This window comes from Budorcas taxicolor, chromosome X (genome assembly GCF_023091745.1).
Source record: "Budorcas taxicolor isolate Tak-1 chromosome X, Takin1.1, whole genome shotgun sequence".
NCBI classification, from domain to species: domain Eukaryota; kingdom Metazoa; phylum Chordata; class Mammalia; order Artiodactyla; family Bovidae; genus Budorcas; species Budorcas taxicolor.
The window spans coordinates 21772035-21793004 of record NC_068935.1 but is presented as its reverse complement, the minus strand read 5'-3'; positions in this window follow the sequence as shown (position 1 = coordinate 21793004).

Sequence of the window (20970 nt, the reverse complement as noted above, 5' to 3'; positions counted from 1 at the left end):
CCCCCACCGCCAGATTTATTGTCTCCAGAAATCATTGTTGCCCTTCAAACAGAGTTCCTGCTTCAGCGATCCTCTCAGAATCAGCTTTTTATTATCTACTTCCTCTTATGCATCCTATACTTAACTTGTGATTACATTGTAACTCATGCCACATTCCTCAGTTTATTTCTTATCTTTCTAAATCTTGTTTGCCCCTATGCCCCTGGTATCTTAAGATCACTATCTCCTAAAAAGGCTTCTAGCTATTCTTAATTATTCCTAAACCCTAAGCTCAGCAAACTTCCTTTGCCATAAACATTCCCCTCACAAACAGGTCTCAGATAACAATCCTTCCCATGGCCTCCAGCTGCAGCCTACATGCTCATCCTGGAACATTCTTTGTAATGATCCTTGAACAAATGTCAATGGTAACTTTATAGATTATTTTCTGGGCACAACTGCAGAAAGCTTTGTGCTTTCTCATGCTTCTCCCAAGAACAATAAGCACCTTAACATTCTTTCCAGACAACTCAACCAAAGAAAAGAAAGAACAAGTCAGAATCACAAGACCTAACTCTTTCATCCTGGGACCGTGGCTGCAGGACTAGGAGAGGGGGTTGGGGCCATGCCTCCATTTTGTCAGTGATGCTTAACAGGGCTCCCGACACTATGGTAAATGGGGCTTAACCCATTTGGGTGTTCTGGGGATCAGGATACAGCACACTGCAGACTCAGCCTACGAGTCAAGGAAACTGGGGGATTTTTCTCTAAATCTCTTCTGTCCTTAACCAAGGGCTGCTCCCTAGGGCAGCACTGCTAGTTTGCTGTGCTTGAAAGCCAAGAGAACATCACTTAAGTTGAGAGACCACATACATTTTAGAATTGCTTTTTTATTTCTGTGAAAAGTGTCACTGAAATTCCTTCCAAATTATTTTGTTGAGCATTTTATCATGAATGGATTTTGAACTTTATTTAATGATTTTTTTGTGCATCTATTTAAATGATTGTGTTTTTAATCTTTCATTTTGTCAACTTTCTATATCACAAGGACTTGTGTATGTTAAATGAAAGTTGCTTCCAGGGATAAATACAACTTGGTCACAAAGTATATTTTCCTTGTGCTGTTGAATTTAGTTTGCTAGTATTTTATTGAAGATATTTACATTGATGTTCATAGACATTGGCCTTTAGCTTTCTTTTCTTGTAGTCTTTATCTGGCTTTGGTATCAGGGTGATGCTGGAGTCATCAAATGAGTTTAAAAGTGTTTACTCTAGTTTTGTTCTTTTGTTTTAAGAAAAGTTTAATAAATATTGGTATTCATTCTTCTTTGAATGTTTAGTAGAATTCTGCCATAAAACCATCTGGTCCTTGGTTGGGAGGTTTTTGATTACAACTTTGGTATCCTTACTTGTTATAGGTCTGTTTGGGCTTTCTATTTCTTCTTGATTAAGTTTTGGTAGGTTATATATTTCTAGAAATTTATCAATTTCTTATAGGTTATCTAATTTGTTACATTATAGTTGTTCATAATAGTCCCTTCTTTACAATGCTTTCTGTTTCTCAGGCAACCATTGAAACATGGTCTCTTTCATTTTATTTATTTGAGTTTCCTTAGTTGATCTAGCTGAGAGTTTGTCAAATTTATCTTTAAAAAAAAAAAAGCCTCAGTTTTGTTGGCTTTTTCTATTGTTTTTCTGTTCTTTGATTTCCTTTTCTTCTGAATTATTCCCTTCCTTCCACTAAATTTAGATCTTTTTTCCTTGGAGATGTAAAGTTTAATTATTTGAGATCTTTCTTCTTTTTTAAATGTAGGCACTTTTCACTATAAAATTCCTTCTTATTACTTTTTTGGCTGCATTTCATACATTTTTGTTAGTTGTGCTTTTATTTTCATTTGAGATATTTTTTAAAATTCTCTTTTGATTTCCTGCTTGATCAAGCTTTTGTTCAATAGTGTGCTATATGCTTTCCACATAATTGTGAATATTTCTGTTTTCTTTCTATAAGTGATTTCTAGTTTCATTCAGTTGTGGATGGAAAAGATACTTAATATGATTTCAGTCTTCTTAAATTTAAGACTTGCTTTGCTATCTAACTTGTAATCTGTCCAGAGAATGGTCTGTATGTGTTTGAGAAGAATCTGTTTTCTCTTGTTGTTTGGTAGAAAATTCTGCATATGTCTGTTAGATTCATGTGATCTATAGTGTTGTTCAAGTCTACTGTTTCTTTATTTATTTCCTATTTGAGTGTACTATCTGTCATTGAAAGTGAGATATTGAAGTGCCCCACTGCTGTATTGTTTTCAATCTCTCTTTTCAGATCTGTCAATATTTGCTTTATGCAATTATGTACTGTAGTGTTAGGGTGCATATATACTTACAATTGTTATATATTCTGTTGAATTGACCATTTTATTATTTTATAATGACCAATTTTGTCTCCAGAGAGAGTCTGTGACTTAAAGCCTAGTTTATCTGATATAAATATAGCCACTTCTGTTTTCTTTTGGTTATAATTTGCATGGAATTTTTTTTTCTATGCCTTCACTTTCAACCTATGTGAGCACTTGAATCTAAAATGAGTTCTTTATATACAAAAAAGGGAAACAGACTGACAAATATAGAAAACAAACTAATGAATACCAGTGGAGAGAGAGAAGAAGGAGGACAAGACAGAGGTATGGGATTAGAGATATAAACTACTATGTATAAAATAGATAAGCAACAAGATTTTATCATACAACACTGCTATATTTAAAATGGATAACCAACAATGACCTATTGTACAACACAGGGAACTCTTCTCAATGCTTTGTGACAGGCTGGATGGGAGGGGAGTTTGGAGGAGAATGGATACACGTATATGTATGACTGAGTCCCTTTGCTGTTCACCAGAAACTATTACAACGTTGTTGTTCAGTTGTTAAGTTGTCTGACTCTTTGCAACCACATGGACTGCAGCACACCATGCTTCCCTGTCCTTCACTATCTCCTGGAGTTTGCTCAAACTCATGTCCATTGATTTGATGATGCCATCTAATCATCTCATCCTCTGTCATCCACTTATCCTCGTGCCCTCAATCTTTCCCAGCATCAGGGTCTTTTCCAGTGAGTAGGCTCTTCACATTAGGTGGTCAAAATACTGGAGTTTCAGCTTCAACATCAGTCTTTCCAGCGAATATTCAGGGTTCATTTATTTTAGGATTAACTGGTTTGATCTCTTGCAGTCAATAGGACTGTCAAGAAACTTCTCCAGCACCACAGTTGGAAAGCATCAATTCTTTGGTGCTCAGCCTTCTTTATGGACCAACTCTCACATCCATACATGATTACTGGAAAAACCATCGAAATCATTGTATGGATCTTTGTTGGTAAAGTGGCATCTCTGCTTTTTAATACACTGTCTAGGTTTCTTATAGCTTTTTTCCCAAGGAGCAAACGTCTTTTAATTTTATGGCTGCAGTCACCATCCACAGTGATTTTGGAGCCCAAGAAAATAAAATCTGCCACTGTTTCTCCATCTATTTGCCATGAAGTGATGGGATCAGATGCCATGATACTAGTTTTTTGAATATTGAGTTAAAAACCAAATTTTTCACTCTCCCCTTTCACTTTCATCAAGAGGCTCTTTAGTTCTTCACTTTCTGCCATTACAGCGGTATCATCTGCATATATGAGGCTGTTGATATTTCTTCCAGCAAACCTGATTCCAGCTTGTACTTCATGCAACCCAGCATTTCACATCATGTACTATGTACAGAAGTTAAATAAATAGGTGACAGTATATCACCATCATGTAATCCTTTCCCAATTTTAAACCAGTTCATTGTTACATGTCTACTTCTGTTGATTTTTGACTTACATACAGGTTTCTCAGGAACCAGGTAGGGTGATCTGGTATTTCCATTTCTTCAAGAATTTCCCACAATTTGTTATGATCCACTCAACCAAAGACATTAGCATAGTTGATGAATCAGACGTTTTTCTGGAATTCCTTTGCTTTTTCTATGATCCAACAGATATTGGCAATTTGATCTCTGGTTTCTCTACCTTTCCTAAATTCAGTTTGTACATCTAGAAGTTCTCAGTTCATGTACTGCTGAAGCCTAGCTTGAAGGATTTTGAGCATGACCTTGCTAGTATGTAATATGAGTTAAATTGTGCGGTAGTTTGAACATTCTTTGGCATTGTTCTTCTTTGGGATTAGAATGAAAACTGACCTTTTCCATTCCTGTGGCCACTGCTGAGTTTTACAAATTTTCTGACATATTGAGTGCAGCATCATCTTTTAGGATTTGAAACAGCTCAGCTGGAATTCCAGCACCTCCACTAGGTTTGTTCCTAGTAATGCTTCCTAAGGCCTACTGGACTTCACACTCCTGGATGTCTAGCACTAGGTAGTGACCACACCATCATGGTTATCTCGGTCATCAAGACCTTTTTGTACAGTTCTTCTGTGTATTCTTGCCACCTCTTCTTTGAATAACATTATAAAACAACTAAATCTAAAAGACATGTATAGAATATTCCACCTGACAGCTTAACACATGTTCTTTTGAGGAATACATGGAACGTTCTCCAGGATAACAGATACATTAGGCTATAAAGAAATCTCTCTTTGATAAATCATGCAACTCATTCCTAAATTCCCTTCTGTATGAAGATATGCATATGCATATCTTTGAAGATATGCATATTTTGATCTCTGGTTCCTCTGCCTTTTCTAAAACCAGCTTGAACATCTGGTATTCCATGGTTCACGTATTGTTGAAACCTAACTTGGAGAATTTTGAGCATTACTTTGCTAGCATGTGAGAAGAGTGCAATTGTGCAGTAGTCTGAGCATTCTTTGGCATTGCTTTCTAAGGGACTGGAATGAAAACTGACCTTTTCCAGTCCTGTGGCCACTACTGGATTTTCCAAATTTGCTGGCATATTGAGTTTCATGAGAAACTCTGGGCTGGATGAAACACAAGCTGGAATCAAGATTGCCGGAAGAAATATCAATAACCTCAGATATGCAGATGACACCACCCTTATGGCAGAAAGTGAAGAACTAAAGAGCCTCTTGATGAAAGTGAAAAAGGAGAGTGAAAAAGTTGGCTTAAAGCTCAACATTCAGAAAACAAAGATCACAGCATCTGGTCCCATCACTTTAGATGGGGAAACAGTGGAAAGTGAGAGATTTTATATTTTGGGGCTCCAAAATCACTGCAGATGGTGACTGCAGCCATGAAATAAAAATGCTTACTCCTTGGAAGAAAAGTTATGACCAACCTAGATAACACATTAAAAAGCAGAGGTATTACTTTGCCAACAAAGATCTGTCTAGTCAAGGCTATGGTTTTTCCAAGAGTCATGTATGGATGTGAGAGTTGGACTATAAAGAAAGCTGAGCACTGAAGAACTGATGCTTTTGAACTGTGGTGTTGGAGAAGACTCTTGAGAGTCCCTTGGACAGCAAGGAGATCCAACCAGTCCATCCTAAAGGAAATCAGTCCTGAATATTCATTGGAAAGACTGATGCTGAAGCTGAAACTCCAATACTTTGGCCACGTGATGTGAAGAGGTGACTGATTTGAAAAGACCCTGATGCTGGAAAAGATTGAATGGAGGCAGAGAAGGGGATGACAGAGGATGAGATAGTTGGATGGCATCACCGACTCAATGGACATGAGTTTGAGTAAACTCCAGGAATTGGTGATGAATAGGGAGGTCTTGCATGGTGCAGTCCATGGGGTTGCAAAGAGTCGGACACAACTGAGCGACTGAACTGAACTGAACTGATGAAGATATGCAGTCCTATATTCTAGCCTAAACTCTCACATGTTGAAAGTCATTGGATAAGTGACTTCCCTTCTTTGGTCCAGAGTATCTTTACTTATAAAATAAAATCATTGGACATAGACAATATCTAAGATTTTAACAGCTCTTAAATGTTTTATATATATAACATAATATATAAATGTTATATTGGAGAAGGAAATGACAACCCCCTCCAGTGTTCTTGCCTGGAAAATCCCATGGACAAAGGAGCCTGGTGGGCTGCAGTCCATGAGGTCACAAAGAGTCAGACACAACTAAGCGACTTCACTTTTCACTTTCATAAATGTTATAATATATAAATATTTTAAACGTTATAACATGTAAATGTTATATACATATCTTACATTAGTTTTAGGCTTCCCTAGTGCTCAGATGGTAAAGAATCTGTCCACAGTATGAGAGACCCAGGTTCAGTCCCTGTGTTGGTAAGAGCCACTGGAGAAGGGAATGGGAACCCACTCCAGTAATCTTGCCTGGAGAATTCCGTGGACAAAGGAGCTTGGCAAATTACAGTCCATGGAGTTGCACAGTCAGACATGACTGAGTGACAAACACTTTCACTTTTGTAATAGTTTTACCTGGTCTCAGCCTCTCCAACCACCCTAAGGGAGCTCCATCTTCATCCTTCTTCCTATATAAATAATTTACCATGGATGTGTATTTCTCCAAATGATTTTTACTGTCATATTTCTATCACTACTTTTTTGTATACAATTGACCTTTGAACAACACAGGTCTGAAGCACGTGGGTCCACTTACACATGGATATTTTTCAATAGTAAATACTACAGTACTACATGGTGCATGATTGTTTGAATCTGTGGATGTGAAGGCATCTCAGATATGGAGGGTCAACTATAAATTATACACAAATTAACCCCCACATTGTTCAGAGTCAACAGTATATCTATTAGTCTTTGGTTTTCTAAAGACATCATTGGCTTTGATTATCCAAAACATCAGATAACTGAAAGCATTTTTTATTGGTTTTCTAATTGGGATTTTTTTTTTATTATTTATTTGTCAAAAGTTTTACATTATTTCTAAGTTAAAAATAGTTCATTGGGTTTTATTTCTATTTTCTGTAGACTATAGGATTGGAACCAACAAATGAAATTTACAAAGATATATTTTATCCAAACAGAAGTAAAACTTTTGTCAATTAAATATGTGTAATGGGATGCTTTATGGGGGAGTAAATATCTTAACATTGAAAATGTTTAAGCAAACATTTTGCTTAATGACATAATGACATAAGGGTGCATACTGTATAAAGTAATTATCAAGACTTAAGTACTGTAAGTTCCCTTCAAATGGACTTTCTGAGACTCTATTTCTGGCTCAGATGGTAAAGAATCTGCCTGCAGTGGAGGAGACCCAGGTTCAAACCCTGGGTTGGAAAGATCCCTTGGAGAAGGGAATGGCTACCCATTCCAGAATTCTTGCCTGGAAAATTCCATGGACAGAGAAGCCTGGCAGCCTACAGTCCATGGGGTCACAAAAGAGTCAGACAAGACTGAACAACTAACATTTTTACTTTTTTTCACTGTCATACTAAAATTAGCTTGCCTTCCCTGAAACACATACCAACTAACAGAAAAGAAAGGCTTTCCAGAGGCATATTAGATAGAATGGAAATCAACTAATATAACTAAAAGGTGAACATGTATGTTGAAAATTGATAGCTGATAATTACAAAATCATCACTGTGACAATACATTGAAATACCTTGGTATTTTGTCTTTGGAATACATGCTGGAAATTACTGGAAAACTTTCTTATAATGAGTTCCTAGGACATTTAAGTAACTCTACTTTATTGAATAGAGTCCAAGAAAGATATGTTCTATACAAAAATATTCTCTATAAAAAATAATGACCTACTGAGTTTTCCTGTATATGATCAATGTATCTTTAAAAATTAATAGCATACATTGTCCACAGTGTCTCACATATGTTGACCAACTGATAATATATTCAGGTAAGTTTTCAACATGAACTGATTTTGAAGGTATCATCTAATTGGTAAAAAAATTTAAACCAAACTCTCAAAATTAGGCAGATTAAATGTGTAAATATTATAGATTTGTGGGAAGGGCACCATATACTTTTTATTTTTAGTAATAGTGATGACTGTGAATTGACTCTAAACAGATAAGAAAAATAAAAAAATAAGATAGTCTTTTGAAAAGTAATTTAGTAAAATTCACTAATATTGTGTGAAAAATCACTTTGGAAAATAAATAAGGAATTATGTGTAAATTGGTTATTCAGAAAAGTTTCAGTTCAGTTCAGTTCATTTCAGTCGCTTAGTCATGTCCAACTCTTTGCAACCCCATGAATCGCAGCATGCCAGGCCTTCCTGCAATCACCATATCCAGGAGTTCACTAAAACTCAGGTCCATTGAGTCGGTGATGCCATCCAGCCATCTCATCCTCTGTCATCCCCTTTTCCTCCTGCCCCCGATCCTTCTCAGCATCAGAATATTTTCCAATGACTCAACTCTTCACATGAGGTGGCCAAAGTACTGGAGTTTCAGCTTCAGCATCATTCCTTCCAAAGAACACCCAGGGCTGATCTCCTTTAGAATGGACTGGTTGGATCTTTTTGCAGTCCAAGGGACTCTCAAGAGTCTTCTCCAAAACCACAGTTCAAAAGCATCAATTCTTCGGCACTCAGCTTTCTTCACAGTCCAACTCTCACATCCATACATGATCACTGGAAAAACTACAGCCTTGACTAGAAGGACCATAGTCGGCAAAGTAATGTCTCTGCTTTTGAATATGCTATCTAGGTTGGCCATAACTTTTCTTCCAAGGAGTAAGCATCTTTTAATTTCATGGCTGCAGTCACCATCTGCAGTGATTTTGGAGCCCAAAAATCAAAGTCTGACACTGTTTCCACTGTTTCCCCATCTATTAGCCACAAAGTGATGGGACCAGATGCCATGATCTTAGTTTTCTGAATGTTGAACTTTAAGCCAACCTTTTCACTCTCCTCTTTTACTTTCAAGAGGCTTTTTAGTTCCTCTTCACTTTCTGCCATAAGGGTGGTGTCATCTGCATATCTGAGGTTACTGATATTTCTCCCGGCAATCTTGATTCCAGCTTGTGATTCTTCCAACCCAGCATTTCTCATGATGTACTCTGCATAGAAGTTAAATAAGCAAGGTGACAATATACACCCTTGATGTACTCCTTTTCTTATTTGGAACCAGTCTGTTGTTCCATGTCTAGTTCTCACTGTTGCTTCCTGACCTGCATATAGTTTCTCAAGAGGCAGGTCAGGTGGTCTGGTATTCCCATCTCTTTCAGAATTTTCCACAGTTTATTGTGATCCACACAGTCAAAGGCTTTGGCATAGTCAATAAAGCAGAAATAGATGTTTTTCTGGAACTCTCTTGCTTTTTCCATGATCCAGCGGATGTTGGCAATTTGATCTCTGGTTCCTCTGCCTTTTCTAAAACCAGCTTGATCATCTGGATATTCACGGTTCACGTATTGTTGAAGCCTGGCTTGGAGCGTACTTTACTATCGTGTGAGATGAGTGCAATTGTGCAGTACTTTGAGCATTCTTTGGCATTGCCTTTCTTTGGAATTGGAATGAAAACTGACATTTTCCAGTCCTGTGGCCACTGTTTGATTTTTCCAAATTTGCTGGAATATTGAGTGTAGCACTTTCACAGCATCATCTTTCAGGTTTGAAACAGCTCAACTGGAATTCCATCACCTCCACTAGCTTTGTTCATAGTGATGCTTTCTAAGGCCTACTTGACTTCACATTCCAGGATGTCTAACTCTAGGTGAGTGATCATGCCATTGTGATTATCCGGGTCATGAAGATCTTTTCTGTACAGTTCTTCTGTGTATTCTTGCCACGTCTTCTTAATATCTTCTGTTTCTGTTAGGTCCATACCATTTCTGTCCTTTATCGAGCCCATCTTTGCATGAAATGTTCCCTTGGTGTCTCTAATTTTCTTGAAGAAGTCTCTAGTCTTTCCCATTCTGTTGTTTAGAAAAGTTTAGAGACACACACAAAAAAATCAAATCAAGATGGCCCAAGGAGGCAAGCTGGGAATGTAATTTTAATTAACTCAAATGGAAACGTAAGCAACTGAGTTTTATCTTATTTGAAAGCTTAATGAACTGTGTGGTTCTCTTTAAAGAGAAGTTAGGTGAACAGAAGAGTCAGCCAAAATTACAGAATTTGTAAAGCCCAAAGAGCCAGATGTCTACCAAATATTGTCTACTCAATTGAGTAGATGTCTACCCAAATATTTTCCAGAGAAGAGTGTTTTATGTGGCACTCTTCTTCTGATGCCACATCCCCCCAAAATTTTAGTCTGATGATTTGTCGACTAAAAGGAAAGATTGCCTAGATCTGGAAAAACAGCATTCTAGCCTTCTTGATACTTTCATATCTCAGAAGAAATAGACATTTTGTTTTATATATCCATCTTTACTATCTTGATTAATGTTCCTCCAAGGTTCCCCATTTCCTCACTCCCCACAAAGGAAGCAATTACTATTGATATGCTAAGGGAATCAAATTATTTTTCTTTAATGAATTAATTTATTTTAATTGGAGGATAATTTCTTTACAATATTGTGGTAGTTTTTGCCATACAGCGACATAAATCAGCCATGGGTGCAACATGTGTCTCCTCATCCTGAACCCCCTTCCCACCTCCCTCCCTACCCTATCCTGCTGGGTTAACCCAGAGCACTGGCTTTGAGTGCCCTGCTTCATGCATTAAACTTGCACTGGTCATCTATTTTACATATGGTAATATACATGTTTCAGTGCTAGAGAATCAAATTCATGATGGCCAAACCCTGGACCATAGTAAATTTATCAAGATAAACACTAAGTTGTGAAGCCCTTCAGCACTCAACCAAGGCTTCTGTTAGTATATTGTGGTGGGAAGTCAGAACAACTAAATTGATAACTATGGTTCTTATTTATAATCCACTTAGTGGCCCAGAGTATTTTCCAACAATTCTTCAAAATAAGCTTACTCTGATTCCTCAATATAGAGAAATGGCATTTTACCAAATGAGTTGCTGAATTTAGCCAATGAGCCTATTGTCAGTGCTTTCTAAAGCTTTATTTAGAATTGAGGAATAGAAATGTAACTTAAAAAAACAACAACAAAGATTTATTTTGAAAAAAGAAATTTGAAGAAGAGGTTATTAATCTATTTTGAAACTTTAAGAATCATTCAGTTAGTTCATTTATTCTGCCAGTTTACATTTAATATGAGAGATGTAAAAAAATTACTGAACAAGAGAACAACTAACAGCACACTCTGTTAGCTTGACAACTGGCAAGACCAAGAAATTCATCATATATAAAATCTTAGAATGGTACTTTCCAACTGTCAAATCCCCCCCGCCAAAGGTCCTGACTTTTACTGATAGTTGAAGTAATAAATATTTTCAGTATGGACTCTGATGGTGAAAGTGCTATTTTATAGTCTCTATATTACAGATTTTTGTACATGTAACAACATAATATCTCACCTGTTTGGAACTTAACTCTTCAACAAACCAAATTGTCCATTACAGAGCTGAAAACCAGAAGATAAAAAATGAATTGTTTCATTCAGTGAAAATAGTCCATACAATTAAAATCATGTATTTTACTTTAAGGAAAACTTCCTAGTTCTCTACTCATAGCCTTTGACTATATAATTCTATCTTGATTATGTGCTTTACTGATTAGAGTCTATATATTAAAATGAAGGAAGGGATGTTGAACCAGGAAGTCACACTCTGTAAGAAATGACATATGACTACCACAGGAGAAGCCAGAAGTACAGAAGTGGCAAATATAATCACCATTTCTTCCCACAAAAAGAAAAAATGCTCTGTTCCACTTATTAATGGAGAAAATAATGAAGCACATTTAATGAAGTCCTGAGGGTATCACTACACTCCAGTTTAGTTCAGTCACTCAGTCGTGTCTGACTCTTTGCGACCTCGTGAATCGCAGCACGCCAGGCCTCCCTGTCCATCACCAACTCCCGGAGTTCACTTAAACTCATGTCCATCGAGTCATTGATGCCATCCAGCTATCTCATCCTCAGTCGTCCCCTTCTCTTCCTGCCCCCAATACCTCCCAGCATCAGAGTCATTTCCTGTGAGTCAACTCTTCGCATGAGGTGGCCAAAGAAATGGAGTTTCAGCTTCAACATCGGTCCTTCCAAAGAATACCCAGGACTGATCTCCTTCAGAATGGACTGGTTGGATCTCCTTGCAGTCCAAGGGACTCTCAAGAGTCTTCTCCAACACCACAGTTCAAAAGCATCAATTCTTCAGTGCTCAGCTTTCTTCACAGTCCAAGTCTCACATCCATACATGACCACTGGAAAAACCATAGCCTTGACTAGACGGACCTTTGTTGGCAAAGTAATGTCTCTGCTTTTTAATATGCTATCTAGCCTAATGCAAATCGGATGCTAATAATGATAGCCTTAAACCATTAATAAAATGTAAACTAAATAAAAGGGCATATTTACCCTTTTTAAGGTGATGGAAAAGTGAATCATATATTATGATAAAAATTGCTAAAAATATCTTTTTAAAATAATGGTTAAAGTAATATGCCCAACACATAGGTATCCAAATTAGCTCATTTTCAGATAACTTCTCAATGACTTAAATTTCACCATTATTGTACTTAAGACTTCTGGCAACCCAAGACTTCTGGACAGGATAGTTAAAGTAAAATATCATATATTTATCTATACAGCCAAATATATTTCTGGAAGTCAAGTGTTCTCTATCATAGGTTTTCAAATGAGAGTTCCTAGGATCTCTTCAGACATAAGATGGTAGGAGGCTTCTGCCCAGTTTTTTTGTTTTATTTATTGGACCTCCAAATAAGAGTTTATTTGAAGAAAAAGGCCTCATGCATTTTAAAAGTTTTATTTTGGTATAAATGATAAAATATAAACTGCATATTTTTTGTGTACAATTTGGTTAGTTCACATATTTATACACTCATGAAACCAATAACACAAGCAAAATAGTGAGCATATTTATTATCTTTAAGACTCTACTCATAGCACTAATAAGCCCTCTCTTCCACTCTCCTCAAGCTTATCTACCATTCTTTGGAATTTTATACAAATGGAATAATAAACTATGTGTTCATAATTTTCTGGCTTCTCACACTTACCAAATAATGAGATTATTCATATTAAGTATAAATAGTATATTATAGTATGTATATGTGGTATATATTTGTATTAGAGTATCAATAGTTTATTCATTTTGTTGATGAGTAGTATTCCATTTTGTGATTATAGCAAAATGTTTTTATCCATTCAATTCACCTTTTGAAGGACATTTGTGTTGTTTCAAGTTTGAGGCTTTTACAAATAAAGTTCTTATGAACATTTGTATAGAATCTATATGTAGATATATTCTTTCCTTTTGGATAAACCCCTAGCAGTGAAATGGCTGGATCATGATAAATATATGCTTAATTTTCAGGAAGGTACCAAACTGTTTTCCAAAGTGATTGGGCAATTTTATATTCACATCAGCAATATGTGAAAGTTCCAGTTGAACCAATATTTGAAATGGTCAGACTTTAATTTTAGCCATTCTAACAAACTGTTATGATATCACATTGTGATTTTGATTTGCATTTCCTTCATAATGATGTTGAACATATTTACAGTGTCCATTTGCCAACTGTATATATTATTTGGCAAAGTATCTGTTCAAATATTTTGCCCACTTTTTATTGGGTTGTTTTCCTTTCTTAAGTTTGCTGAGTTGTTCATAAACTCTGAGTGAAAGTCCTTTGTATTCTGGGCAAAGACTTTCTCCCAGTTGTGACAAGTCTTTTCAATCTCTTATGTCTTTTGTAGGGAGGAAGAAGATTACATTTAAAAGCATATTTTACAAATTTTATATTTGTAATGCTCATACTCTTTGTGTCTTAACTAAAAAATTTTTGTCTAAAACCCAAAGTCAGAAATATGTTTTCATGTTTTTTTTTTTTTCTCTAAAATGTTTACAGCTTTAGGTTATATACTTGGGACTGATCTATTTTGCATTAATTTTTGTATATAGTGTGAAATATGGACTGAAGGGTTTTTGCATATGGATATCCAGTTATTCCAACACTATTTGTTGAAGACTATGAGAAACTTGTATGTGGGTCAAGAAGCAACAGTTAAAACCAGACATGGAACAACAGACTGGTTCAAAATTGGGAAAGGAGTATGTCAAGGCTGTATATTGTCACCCTGCTTATTTAATTTATATGCAGAGTACATCATGAGAAATACTGGGCTAGATGAATCATAAACTGGAATCAAGATTGCCAGGAGAAATATCAACAATCTCAGATATGCAGATGATACCATTCTAATGGCAGAAAGTAAAGAGGAACTAAAGAGCCTCTTGATGAGGGTGAAAGAGGAGACTGAAAAAGCTGACTTGAAGTTCAGCGTTCAAAACACTAAGATCATAGAATCTAGTCCTATCACTCCGTGGCAAATAGAAGGGGAAAAAGTGGAAACAGGGACAGATTTTATTTTCTTGGGCTCCAAAATCACTGCAGACATGATGGTAGCCATGAAATTAAAAGATGCTTGCTCCTTGAAATAATAGCTATGACAAACCTAGACAGCATATTAAAAAGCAGAGCCACCACTTTGCAGACAAAGGTCCATATAGTCAAAGCTATGGTTTTTCCACTAGTCATGTATGGATGTGAGAGTTGGACCATAAAGAAGGCTGTGCACCAAAGAACTGATGCTTTTGAATTGTGGTGCTGGAGAAGACTCTTGAGAGTTCCTTGCACTGCAAGGAGATCAAACCAGTCAATCCTGAAGGAAATCAACCGTTAATATTCACTGGAAGGACTGACGTTCAAGCTGAAGCTCTGATATTTTGGCCACTTGATGTGAAGAGCCAACTCATTGGAAAAGACCCTGATGCAAGGAAAGATTGAAGACAAGAGGAGAAGGGGGCGACAGAGGATGAAATGGTTTGATAGAATCACCGACTCAGTGGATATGAGTTTGAGCAAACTCTGGGAGATAGTGGAGGAAAAAGGAGCCTGGCATTCTATAGTCTCTGGGGTCACAAAAGAATGGGACACAACTTAGCGACTGAACAACAACAATCCTTCCTCCATTGAATGCCTTTACTCCACCTCAGTCCACCTCTCTGTGGTATACCTGAATACTGTCTCAACAGATTAAGTTGGGACAATCATAGTGCTGACTTCACTTGTTTCCCATCTCTCTGGGGTTACTGCCATTCATTATTTGATGTTCATTATCTCAAAAGCTGTTGTTTCGTTAATTTTCTCTTTGCTTTTAGTTGCTACATGGCCATTGTTAGTTACTTTGTCACTCCATTTTAACTATGATAAGTTCTAATGTTTTATTATATGATTTTAAATTGCTGGTGTAAAAATAACACTTACTAGAAAATCTAAAATAAAAATGGGAATTTTTTTTCACTTTTTGAAACTAATTACTTATTGACTTTTACTCCTGGCAAGCCCTCTCTATAGAGAAAATTCTCAACGAAATTGTTCCAAGATGCTTCATGAGCCCTAACTGTCCTGTGTAAACCATCCGACCCTATGTAAAGTGATTTGCATTGGCTTTGACTGCTATTCAGATGCACTTGAAGATTGTCATAAGACAATGTCCAAAATATATTAGAATGTATGAGAAAATTTTGTTGTACTAGAGAGTAAATGGGAAAATAGAAATAGCCATTTGATCACATATTTTATTTACCTTAACGTTCATTGATGTCCCCTTGGTAGTCAGAATTTATTAAGATATGAAATATTTGGAGAACATGTAAAAATATGAATTCCTAGAACCAACTTCCAATCTACTGAATGAGAATGTGGGAATTATGTGTGGCAGGTGGGAGACATGCTGGGTAACTCTATTTTAAGCAGACTCCTCAGATAATTCTTATGCATGCTAAATTCTGTTTTGTACTAGCCTGTCTTCTTTGTTCTCATATTGTTACATAAAGGCCAAGAAACAGTCTTATTCTTTAATAGAAATTCAATGTATTAAGGTATGTGTGTGTTAACATATTGTATTAATACTAAAACAGAGATATGTACAAAGTGTTGAGTGAAGGCTCAGAAGAAGGACGTACGTGTGAATAAGGTCTTAAGAGAGAAACAGGAATTCTACCAAGTAGTAATTTGGAAAGAAAGACATTGGCGATCTAATGAGTGAATGAATACCTTTGCAAAGCCATGGAATTTCAGAAGGTGAAGAACATTTGAAAGAATGCGGAGAAATTTGGTGGAACAGATAACAGTGCATTGTTTCTGAAATTGGAGCATATGAATCTCTTGGGGGCTTGTTAAAAATCCATATTCCTATGTCCTATTCCAGAACTACAGAATCAGAATCTTAAGGAGGACTTTGGGGATCTCACTGTCAACAACTTCTCTTGGTGATCCTAATATGCAACAATGTTTGAGAAATACTTACCAGGGTGATTTGTCTTTATTTTCCTATTGATCTTTCTTTTTAGAATGAAAGAATGTAAGGCAGTTATTTAAGCTCACTAAAGTCGCCAGTGCTTACCAAAGCCATGTCAGAGAAAATTACCTTCATTACCTTCCAAAATAACAGGGGGAAAATGCAAATATCACACAAATCCATTGCAGTCTTGTTAGTACTTAGATTCATTTTGGCAGAAAACTTTTCACTTTATATTTTCATATTTAGATTAAGCAGTATCAAAATACAAGTCAAAGAGTTTTAAATTATTGTCATAGATTTCTACCAAACATAGCTTAAAATTTATTGAGGATTGTAGAACATCATTTAAAACAGAACTGTTGCAAGAAGGGGGACCACTTCCAAGGCCTGAAACTGGGCTCTTATCTAACACTCAGAAATGAATTGTCCAAGGAGACACATGTGCTGACAAAGCAAGAGATTTTATTGGGAAAGGGCACCCGGGTGGAGAACCGTAGGGTAAGGGAACCCAGGAGAAGAGCTCTGCCAAGTGGCTCATAGTCTTGGGTTTTATGGTGATGGGATTAGTTTCTGGGTTGTCTTTAGCCAATCATTCTGACTCAGAGTCCTTCCTGGTGGTGCACGCCTTGTTCAGCCAAGATGGATGCCAGAGAGAAGGATTCTGGGAGGTGGTTGGACATGTGGTGTCTCCTTTGGACCTTTCCTGAACTCTTCCAGCTGGTGGAGGCTTATTAGTTCCATGTTCCTTATCAAGACCTCCTGTTATAAAACAACTCATGCAAATGGTTACTATGGTGCCTGGCCAGGGTGGGCAGTTTCAATCAGTGTGCTTCCCCTAACACTTCCATTGTGGCACTTAGATGTAAATATATCATGTAAATGCAACATGAGATCTCTTACAGCAGACTATATGCTCGAATGTAGGAATAGAATCTTACATACAATGTGCAAAATAAAGCAGTGTTTAATATGTATCTGATGTATAAATGAATCTGGGGATTCCAGGAAAGATCAAATGTAAAGCATCAGTTAACTGCCATAGGCTGATACTTGAAAATTTTGTTTTACTCAGTTACTTAACTAGTCTTGATGATGAGAAAAAATTAACCATGATTGCATAAAGTATTTTCCCATCCTCACATCATAGATTATCCATTGATCCTGATTAATGGCTCTTACTATCTATAATTAATAAAAAGAGCTGATCATTCAAAGTGGTTTCTTGTGTCACATTTTTTCTTTTGTTTGAAATCTAATAAGAAGTAATCTGTAGTAGAGTAAAATGCTCTTGATTTTATCAGACAGACATTGCCATTTTATTAGTGAGTTAAAATCCTATAAGGCATATAGGTTCTTTGGAGTTCATGATAAGGAGTAGAGTTCTTTTTTTCAAGAAACAAAAGTACGAACATTTTGAATGTACTGGTGCTGCTGCTGCTTCTGCTGCTAAGTCGCTTCAGTTGTGTCCAACTCTGTGTGACCCCATAGACGGCAGCCCACCAGGCTTCCCCATCCCTAGGGTTCTCCAGGCAAGAATACTGGAGTGGGTTGCCATTTCCTTCTCCAATGCATGAAAGTGAAAAGTGAAAGTGAAGTTGCTCAGTTGTGTCCGACTCTTAAAGACCCCATGGACTGCAGCCTACCAGGCTCCTCCGTCCATGGGATTTTCCAGGCAAGAGTACTGGAGTAGGTTGCCATTGCCTTCTGGCATATTCTTGAATATTTCTATCAAATAAATGAAATGCAAAATATTTTAAATAAAAGTAAATTTATTTTAATTGCAATAGACATGCGTTTGAGCAGACTCTGGGTGTTGGTGATGGAGAGGGAAGCCTGGCATTCTGCAGTCCATGGGGTTGCAGAGAGTCGGACACAGCTGAGCAACCGAACTGAGCTGAAAGAGAGTCTAGGATTTAGTGATCAATAGTGGTAATTGATGTCAAAAGATCACAGAATATGAAAATAGAAAAGTGTTCATGACTTAATATTTAACCCCTAAGCTTCTTCCCTTTGCTAAATCTAACACATAAAGTCAGTGTTTTTTATTCTGACATATTTTTATCTGTGTATCACTCCACTATATCTTATTTATGATATGATATGAGTAGAAGACTAGAAAATAAATCTTAATCCATGTTTGGAAAAAAATAAAATAAAATAAAAGGCAATTGGGTATATACATTGTAAAGTGACCAGGTAATTATATAATTACAGAAAATACAGAAACTTAAATCTGCATTTCATTCTTTTTTTAATTTTGTGTCCACACTGCATGGCTTGTAGAATCTTGTTCCCTGTCCAAAGATTGAACCCACACCCTCTGAGGTGAAAGTGTGGAGTCCTAAACACTGGGGAATTCCCACCAGGGAAGTCCCTTAAATCTGCATTTGTATTACATTTAACTAGAAGGAATATATCTGAAAGTAGCACTAGAAAGGCCCAAATTCCACAATAAAAAGAAAAATTGATGTTACATACATTGAAGTGAATCTGCTATATAAATCAGATGTTGAAGAATACAAACAATATCTATCTTAAGGTTGTCTTTATTTAAAAGAGCTTTCACTGCCCTGCATATTGTTCTGTCAGGGGAAGCACACTGACTGAAACTACCCACGCTGGCCAGGCACCATAGTAACAATTTGCATGAGTTGTTTTATAACAGGAGGTCCTGATAAGGAACATGGAACTAATAAGCCTCCACCAACCGGAAGAGTTCAGGAAAGGTCAAAAGGAGACACCACATGTCCAACCACCTCCCAGAATCCTTCTCTCTGGCATCCATCTTGGCTGAACAAGGCGTGCACCACCAGGAAGGACTCTGAGTCAGAATGATTGGCTAAAGACAACCCAGAAACTAATCCCATCACCATAAAACCCAAGACTGTGAGCCACTTGGCAGAGCTGTTCTCCTGGGTTCCCTTACCCTATGGTTCTCCACCTGGGTGCCCTTTCCCAATAAAATCTCTTGCTTTGTCAGCACATGTGTCTCCTTGGACAATTCATTTCTGAGTGTTAGACAAGAGCCCAGTTTCGGGCCCTCCTTCCTGCAACAGAAATATATACAACATGCCATGAAAGTCCAAAAATATCAGAAATATATATCAAGTATTTCCCCTTAGAGTAGCCAATTGACTTCTGTCAATTGAAGAGTTGGAATTTAAGCAGAAAAAAAGGAAAATTGGAAAGGGGTATTTTAGGTAGAGATCAGCACATGGAAAGGCCCCAGATACGTTTTATGTTGGCTAGTCGTTTGATGTGGGATTCTCTAGTGGCTCAGTGGTAAAAAATCTGCCTGACAATACAGGAGACAGAAGAGATGCGGGTTCAGTCCCTGGGTTGGGAATGTCCCTTGGAGGAAGAAATGGCTACCTACTCCAGTATTCTTGCCTGGGAAATCCCATGGACAGAGGAACCTGGCGGGCTATAGTCCATGCAGTCTACAAAAGAGTACAATATGAATGAGAGGCTAAACAAGTAGTTAGATGTGGAGAAAGAGTGATATGACTACAAGATACTCAGGATGGCAATGTGAAACCACTGAAGACTTTCAAGCAGAAACAATTATATTTTTATTTTACAAGGTCACTGTGGCTTCAGGGTAGAGACTGAATTGAAGAGAGGGAGAATGATTTCACTTTCAAACATGTTAAATATAAAATATATACTCAGGGGTGGATATTTAGTGTGCAGTTAGGTACAAGAGCTTAGGAGAAAGGAAACTACTGAAGATACAAATTCCAGTGGACTCTACTGAAATAGATAGGATTACCTAGAGAGACAATGCATGCAAGGAAAAAAAAAAAAAACATGATGAGAGCGATGACTTTGAAAGCAACAGCATTCTAGTATTAGGTAGAGAAAGAGGAGTCAGCAAAAATGATGACGAACTAAGGAAAGAGGTATACGAAACAAGAGAGAACGGTCATAGAAGGCAAAAGAGAAGAGGTTTCTGTTCGCTTGTTTATTTGTTTGAACAACAGAGCTAAATGCTGCAGAGAAACCAAGTATAACGAGGAACTAAGAGGCAAATTTTTGATTTGGCAGTTTCAGGGAAATTATGGGAATAGAAAGCAGAATGGTATGGGTTAAGAATGTAAGAAAAGGGAGGCAACAAGTGTAAACCACTTTATCAAGAATTTGACTTTGACGAGAATTATAACAGTATCTGGTACATTATTAGCATCCAGTACATGTAAGACTGAGAGGAAAGGAGGGTGGAAAGAAGATGCTTAAGAAGATAATCTGATGGATAAATGAAAAATTTTCCTTAATCTAAGGCTCTTACCAAAAACAAAATTGACCTTATCGGAAGAAAGTTGGTTTTTTATTCCTTTGGTCAACAAGAAGGTAAAAGATCATGTCTAAACAACTCTTTGAAAAGTATGAACAGTACACAGAGTTATAAGCAAAGCAGTTTTTCCATGAATAAGTAATGAATCTATTTCTCATTTTCACAGGCTTTATATGTTGCTTCCTTTGCCTGGAATGTCATTTCCTCAGAGAAATGTTTTCTAATCCTTCAAATGAGGCTAAATTCTTCCTGTGATACTCTCTATTATGGTTCCAAATGCCTCTCCTACACAACTCATGACTCAGGTTTTGGTATTTGTTTATGGGATTGCTAGCTCCTCTGCCTCCTCTATTGACTACAAATTCTATGAGAGGATGAC